Source organism: Chaetura pelagica, unplaced genomic scaffold (assembly GCF_000747805.2).
Source record: "Chaetura pelagica isolate M959 unplaced genomic scaffold, ChaPel_1.0 scaffold55, whole genome shotgun sequence".
Lineage (NCBI taxonomy): Eukaryota > Metazoa > Chordata > Aves > Apodiformes > Apodidae > Chaetura > Chaetura pelagica.
In genome coordinates, this window is record NW_009953571.1 from 731,369 (window position 1) to 739,977 (window position 8,609).

Here is an 8,609-nt window from a genome sequence, read left to right on the forward strand (position 1 = left end):
CTAAAACTGGGAATGTAGAGTCACATTTTTTTAAAGTTTTCTAAAAAGAAAATGAAAGGCAAATATACAGCAAAGCGTGGGATTTTCCTCCTTGTATTTTTGTTAACCTCCTATTCTCATATGACTCTTACCTTGGCTCCTGAACTTTTGTTATGCTAAGTCTAAATACATTGGAAGGCTTCAGGTGGATCATGCAGGCTTGTCTTCCTATACCTGTTAACGATTTTTGCTATAGATCAATAAAAAGAGAAATGTTATACTTTGAGGCAACTAGAGGAACTAAATTAAATGTGACAGAGAGGCCATCTATCAATTAAAACAATTGGAAGTCATGCCTCTTGTAGTTGTATAGGCTTTCTTCCTAGACTTGGAATCACAAATATGTGGGAAACGAATTTAGAATGTAGGGATACAAGTTGTGTATGTAAAACTTCCCCTAGATGATTGCTTAGGTTGAGAAGAAGAGGAAAAGTTATGACAGAAAGATGGTTTATATAACGCAGCACAGTTTCCCTCTCGATAGGGTCGGCGTTGTGAGTGGATGTAAGAGCCATTTACAATTTTATCCGAGGAACAGATTGTGCTTAGAGATAGAATGGAGAGAAATATTAATGGAGCTTACAGTCCCGGCGGGCTGCACGCAACAGAGACAAGCAGGCTGCACGTGGCAGCATCTGTGGGTCTAAGATGGTGGCTGCTGGCTGCATGTGGTGGTGTCTGGCTGCTGGCATCTTCTTTTCTTCCCTGATGGAAGGAGGGAGAGTCTTCTGGGGAGATTTACAGCTCTTTTAGGATTTCTCGAGGCAGTGGGTCCAGCAGGTACCGAGCTAACGGCTCCTGCTTTTAGCCCTGCCCTCAAGTAGTGATTCACAGATCTCAAGCAGTGATTTACAGCTCTTTTAGGTTTCCCCTTTCAGAGTCTTGGGTGGTGACTGAGCCACCACAGCTGAGATCCGTGGCTCCTTCGCTCCTTCTATCTTCTTTCCTCTGTCTTCTTTCCAGCGCCGACAGGTGCAGGCAGGTGGGTCAGGTGCAAGCAGGTGGGTCAGGTGCAGGCAGGCCAGCAACAACTCCCCACCGAGCCTGGCAAGCAGTGCCTTTATAGCTCCTAGGAGCCTTCTGATTGGTATATTTTCAGATCCGTTTCTTTGCGTACAGTTCTGGCCAGTGAGATGGCTACTTTCACTAGCTGTAGAGCCCCACCCAGGACGTAGTCTTTGTCCTTGCCAGTGTCCTTGACCGAGCGATTGACAGTTCCTGCTGCAGCCATTTTGTCTCCTTTATGAGGTGAATAGTTCTCTACAGGAGACGATTTTCCCTTTGTGAGTGGTGGAACCCTCACATGGGCTGATTATTCAGACACAATTTGATTATAGCTTCATAAAGCTATTCTATTGTTCAGTGCATAACTACAGGTTTGCTCTAATCGGTAAATTATCTCCTTCCTGTTCATACTTGACAATTAGTCTAACTATGGGCTTTGGTGTGGTGTGGGATGCTCTGTGCAACACGTCTCACCTCTCATTGTGCATTTCTTCAATGTACCAGGCTCCAGTTCTCAGACCCTCCTGGCACCAACCACCCCTCTCTCTGTCGAAGGCCCCAGGTGCCTATTGGTGAGAAACAGGTTTGCTTTTTTGGGTAGTGACACTGACCACAGCCTACAGGTTCTGCTCCTCCATGCTGCCACTTTACTTCTCCCCTCCCCAGATCTGGGACAACCACCACTCCTCAGGCTGTTTGGGTGTCTCAGTGTGCCCCCCTGCCATGCTCTTCTGGAAGGCACTTCCATGCCCTCACCATCAGGCTGACTCTGCATCCACCACCTCTGCCTCCTGAGCCAGGCAGGGTACACACAAATGACCTGTTTGTAGGTACATTTAAAATGTCAGCACTGAGATACCACTAACTTGCTACAACTTATCTTAAATAGTCCAATGCTTCCCAGTTTTAAAATTAGCCTTTCAGTTCACCTACAAAATATGTATTTTTTTCCTGACAGATGGATAATAAGCACATAGAATAAATAGCTTTTATAACTGACTGGTTGGACTTGAAAGCATATGTTTGTATGCATAAAAATGTATACAGGCTGGCAGTGTCAAAGGCTTAAAAGGAAAGATCATTATAGCTTCTGCTAAGTGCAGCTATGCTGCTAAATTGCCTGTGATCCTAGAGAGCACATCTTGCAAGAATAATCTATGGTTTCCCAGTCAGTTGTAAAAGTCAGTTTCCTTTGAACATAGTCTTACTTCCATATAGCACTCCCATCCCCATCACTTGACATGCAGTTTTCCAAGTATTAAAGCACTTTTTCAAACATCCTATGAAGGACAACTTGAGTCTGTGTAAAATATTTACAAGGAAAATAAAAGACAAAGTAAGAGAAAATGCAAAGTGGAAAATATTCTAGTTTTACAGGCCATGTCAAGGAGCATCAGCATTTTTTTATATAAGCAAGGCTTGATACATTTCAGTTACATTTTTTTTAGGCTGAACTACTGTCTGGAAGACACAGTCTGTTACCTGACTGCAGCCTGAGCTTTCCTTTCACACCTTTATAAGGCAATTCATTTTAAATAGGACAAGGAGCCTTCCACCCTTCTGTGATCAAATGGTATCTATGGAGGTTCATAGCAATCAAATCATACCAAAAGGAGGATTTTACCATCTGATGGTTGCTTGATGGTTGCTTTACAGCAGGAGGAGTGGAGTTTGGCCCATTATATCATGGCCACCACTCAACTACTTTTACCAGTCCTAGGAAAGACACTGAAATTGTTACAAGGACAGAAATTAATTCCTATTTAATCCTGTAGGCTATCAAGGTTATTGTTAAGCCAATATCATGTAACACCAAATCTGAGTTTTGCTGCCAGACTGACTCCCTCAGTTCTGCGGCACGCAGCTATAATTTTTATCCTGGCATTTAATAATCAATTTGTGCCTTCTTCTAAGCATGAAGGCAGCACCTGCTCAGATGTCACCAACCTGAGCACAACTGCCATCCACCAGCTAAGCACAGGCTTTACCTGTTGTGAGCCCCTGTTGCTCCCTACTTTCCAAACTAGCAGTTTATCTCTGAAACTTTTATACATTTCTCTTATCAAATGAGACTTCTGGTACATTTACTTAGCACTAGCCATGATTATCTGGTCCCGAGAACTATTTTTTCTCCTGACAGCCTAATTAGTATAATCAAGTTACTATTTATTAACTAGGCTATTGTTTCAGAACATTACTGTCCACGGAAAGCAGACGTTAAAAAACAGAGTCTATGCGTATCCACCCATCTTCCATTTGGGTGTCACATGTAACAATTCTGCAGGCAAACAGTATCCTAGGTCACTGGTGACATCATCTGTTCCCTCGATTTACAACTCAGGATAATAAGAATATAGCTCCATGATATGCTAGCATTGGTGGCAAAATTATTCAAGTGTTTAAAAGAAGTTTTTAACAGAGAACATATTAGTTATCAGATTTCGGAGTAGCCCTGAGTAACATTTTTAGCATTATAACGAGGGGAAGAAAAGCAACACATTGCTGCCACAGGGCAAAAACGACTGGGTAAGAGCAGAAAAGATTGAAACCAGCTTTGTCACAGTAGGAAATACCTGTTTTGAACCAGATTTACAAATCAGGGTTACTGACCTTCCATCTTATTCTGAGAGCTGTTGTTCAAAGCCAGTCAAAACCAAATGCTATTACAAATTTATTTGATGGACTTGAAAGTAGATGGATGCCACTGACTGGAGCATGATGGATGAACTTGGGAAAAGAAAATGAAAATAATAAAGTCCAATATATTGCTTGCTTCTTAGAAAGTGGATGCTTGTAGATGTATATATATTCTACAAGATTCATTGGCAACAAATATCCTTAACTATCTATGCAAATTTTTCTTTATTTTAAGCCTGCAGGCAATTTGTGTATTAAAAAGTGAACTAAATATTAGATTCAGATAAGAATTTTTACCATACCCAAAGACTGACCCACACAGGAAAGAATCCTACTTAGTTAAACAAGAAGCTGCTTCGGTTTTTCTAATCTTTACTTATGAGATTTTCTAAGTCATGAAGTTTTAACCAAAGTTAGAATCTGGTATTTCAAAATTCTAGCATATCATATAAATGTAAATGACATGGCAATCAGAGGAATGAATTCATTATAAGCAGCATCTTTATGGAAAATGCTGAGAAGGAACACTGCAAATAAAGGAAGAAAATCTCATTACACCATTGCGAGAGTGTGATTGTAATAGTTCTTGACACTAGCCAGCTATATATCTTATGGAAAACCACAGGGGAGTAAATACAGAAACAAATAAGAAACAAATTGATACTTAGAAGTTTTGCAAGGAGTTTGAACAAGTCTACTGAAGATGCTGTTTGAGAAGCTGTGGAAAGCAGCCTGCAGTCTTCTCAAGGTGGGAGCCAGAGAGGGGCTGTGTTTGCTTGTCATCACCTGCCTTCCTCTGTCAGAAGTGAGAGAGGGTTTGTACCCTGACATTCATATACTGTTCATGGAATGATCAGGGACAACACTGTGCCCTGAGAGACCAGAAGAGACTTCCCCTATCCCAGGTGTGTTACAGATAAGCCCACCCTGTCTCAATGGGACCCCTCAAGGGGACAGAAGTTGACCTGAGCACAAAGTGCATGACCCATGCCTGACTTTCCTCTCAAATTAAATCTTACATTCAAGAGGAGGAGAGAACATCTCAGGTACAAATCTGGCTGAGGTAAAAGAGCAAATCATGAAGAGAGCAGCAGCCTTCCCAGTTTAACACAAAAGCACAAGATGATGGAAATCCCAATGTTGAGATATCATGTCAGAAGAACAATGGTTAGTGATGCTGCAGAAGCCCACTTTGATGTTCCATTTTATGTCAGAATCACTTTGTGTTTTCATTTATTTTCAATTTATTTTCTTCTTTACAGACCTGTGGAGGTGCTAACGCTTCTAGGAAAACAAATTGAGTGCTGGAAAGACTTGTATTCAATGAATCATACTCAGAGATAAAACTCAAGACCAGGGATAGATCTGTGCTCCCACATGGGTTATTCATAACACCTTCAGCTCTTAAAAAAGACAAGATCTTGCACATCTAACATTTTCCTCAACATATCTGTTTGTCTTCCAAAACCAAGAAGATAAGACCCTGTTCTGTTCTTCCTGTTTACTTCTCACCCTGTATCAATCCACCCATAAATGCTCTGAATATCTCAGGCTATCTGTATGCTAAAGACTATGCTTAAGAGATAGGTCTCTGTACATGGCATTTTCCTTTAATATCTCGAGTTTTCCAGACCTCAATAATATTCATCAACCTAGCAACTGTTGTGGAATATATAATAGTCCTTATATGATGGATAATAGTGTTTAAAGTTGAAACCTTTGGCCACTGTCTATCCAGCTGTAAAGTGGATAACCCATCTCATTTATAACACCAGGCAATTCCAGCTCTTGGTTATGATCTGAGATTTCCCTTCATCAAAGACCCTCCTGTATATTTTTATTTGGAACAGTAAAAAAGAACAACCACCTTGTAGAAAGCCACCAAAACAACTGTGCTAATGCATTTTAAAAAGCATGTAGGAACAAAAATTGGCTATTATTATATTGAATAATTGGAATGAAAGCATTTTTCAGGTTTCTGCCAAAACTATTAGCTCCAAAATAAATATTGCTGGGATATATTTGAAGACATTTGCAATTCATATCTGATTTACCTTCTAATTAAACAGTGCTTACAAAAGTACTCCTAATAAAATGCCTGTAAAATTATCTAGTACAAATACCCAGCGTTACACGTCTTCACATTTCCTACTTCCATTCAGAGCATTTATGAAATTCTAAGCCTCCAGCAGCTTTTCTCACATTGTATACAATAAAGGGGCAGGAGGAGGGTGCTGGGGGAGTGAGGGGTATGAAACAACAATATTGCTTTAAAGGGACCTTTTGCAATTATTTTAGTAATTGTGCTTCAGTCTTTAAAATAGACAAAGTACAGGAGTAAAATTAACTTTGTTAGAAAATTTCTTCTGGAGAGCCATGCAATAAATTTCTGTTACAGAAAATACCTCTTCAAATGTAATATACACCTGCCAGAATCCCACTCTTCAAGCACTTGTCTAGAACTTATCCTGGTGATACTGCACACAGCATGTAGGGTAAAAGTGCAGTGTTCATTTTGGGAAAAGAACCTCAGAAAGCTGAAAGAGCTGACCTTGCTGGAATTTCAATGTGCTCTGTAGCAGCTATATCATAAAATCATAGAATCACAGAATGTCTTGGGTTGGAAAGGACATCTAAAGGTCATCTAGTCCAACCCCCCTACAATAAGCAGGGACATCTCACACTGGAACAGATTGCTCAGAGCCCCATCAAGCCCGACTTTGAATGTCTCTAGGGATGGGGCCTCCACCAGCTCTCTAGGCAACCTGTTCCAGTGATCCACCACCCTCATATTAAGGAACTTTTTCCTAATGTCCAACTTAAATCTACCCTTTTCTAGCTTAAAACCATTACCCCTTGTTTTGTTGTTACATGCTCTTGTGAACAGGACTTCCCCAGACTAATTATAGGCCCCTTTCATGTACTGGAATATTGCTATAAGGTCCCTCGGAGTTTTCTCTTCTTCAGGGTGAACAACCCCAACTCCCTCAGCCTGTCTTCATAAGAGAGGTGCTCCAGCCCTTTGATCATCCTCGAGGCCCTCCTCTGGACACGCTCCAACGGGTCCACATCCTTCTTGTGTTGAGGGGTGGCCTTTTCAATGTTTACAAATATGTAAGGGGTGAGTGTCAGGGAGATGGAGTTAGGCTTTACCCTACACTTGCTGGCCACGCTTCTTTTGATGCAGCCCAGGATGCAGTTGGTTTTCTGGGCTGCAAGTGCACATTGCTGACTCATTATGAGCTTTTCATCAACCAGCACCCTCAGATCCTTCTCCTCAAGGCTGTTCTCAATTCAATTCCTTGAAAAAAAGAAGGTCTCCCTGAAACAAAGAAGAGCTCAGCCCCTATGGTTCAGAAAGCTTAGGACTGTTTCATTGTTTCAGGTAGTGAGGTTGATCAAGAACTGGTTGAAAGGAAGGAGTCAGAGAGTTGTAGTCAATGGGGCCAGCTGCTGGAGCAAACTCCTTCTCCATATTCTGGTATGTGCTTCAGTGTCCCACATGCATGTAAGTGAGCAATGAAAGACACCCACCGGGTTCTCCGTGTTTGCCTTATGATGAAAAACAAGCATCCATCACCCTATTCCCACCTGAAGCAGTGATACAGACCATGAGTGTCCTCTGAATTCATCCCCAAAGTGGATGAAACAAGATATATCACACTTAATACTTTTGTTTTTGTTTTTTTTTTTCATTTTTCTTATGCTTGGCAGGGAGGAGGAAAACTAATGCTTTATTATTTTCAGCTGTGGAGCTCTCAAATACAATAGAAGCTCCAATTTTAAGCTGGAAATGTATTGTTGCACCTTTAGCAATGAAAATAGAATCCATCTCTTCTTTCTCTTATTTTTTTTTCTGTGAATTTAGGTAGGATGTGATTCTCATTTTGGGGTGGTATCCCAGTCATCCCTGGATAATGTCTTTAATTTGAGTATTAGACTAATCTAGTTAATTAATCATAGCATGCCCTCAAGGTCTCACTAAACCTATAATGGACTTCTTATATGGTACTGAGCATAGCTGTTCAACTGGCAGGAAAATGTCTTATCTGCTCTCCCCAGAGAAAGATGTTCTAAGCTCTAAATCTATCAAAACTTGCAGCAGCTACAGAAAAACTACACGGATGTCATTAGATCCACAAGCAAACTCTGCTAGTTTTCAGTTCCTGATTGATCCTTTTCTTCTGTTTACTTTTCTTCTTCAGTAACAAATGGTGACTGATGAAAGTTTTTCACTGCAAATCAAAGGCATTCATCCAGTTTTGTGTGAATGTGGTAGTGACAAATCCCCAAACACTTTGCCTGAATCTGTTCTTTGGAAGAACTCTGGCTTGGCCAGTGTTGGTCAGTGTTTGATCACTGCATTATATTTTACCCAGTGCATGAAAGTAAAAGTGGAAAGTAAACCACAAGTTTAGCCTAGTGGTAAAGCAGGAGACTAGATCCCTGCTTTCTCTGGCTTTGGCTCTGCCATTGAGGTTTAAATTTTCAAATGAATTTTACCATTTTGGAGAGGCTCACTGTCTAAAACATCAAAGGTCCTTGGCAAGCAGAAAATAAAATGCACATGTTATTAAAGAGCAGATTTTAAGGCTGCTCTAAAGGTCCTTCAAAGCATTGCCACTAATGTCAGTAATCTTTGGGTCAAATTGCTCAGGCATTTACTTCTGTGCCTATCATTTGATAGCAGGAGACAGATGAAATGAATGACCTGGACAGGCAGCACAGTTAAGTGGAGCTGCAGGTCAGAAAATTTATGTTCTGAACCGGCGTCTGGCAGTGATGCAAGCTTAGATAAATCATTACATTCCTCTACATCACAGTGGTAAAATGGGGTGATATTACCCACCTTTTAAGGCATTGCACTTCACGCTTCATCAGTGGTAATCATTCTATGACTAGGAGGCTTAATTAGTTGAAAAACTTTG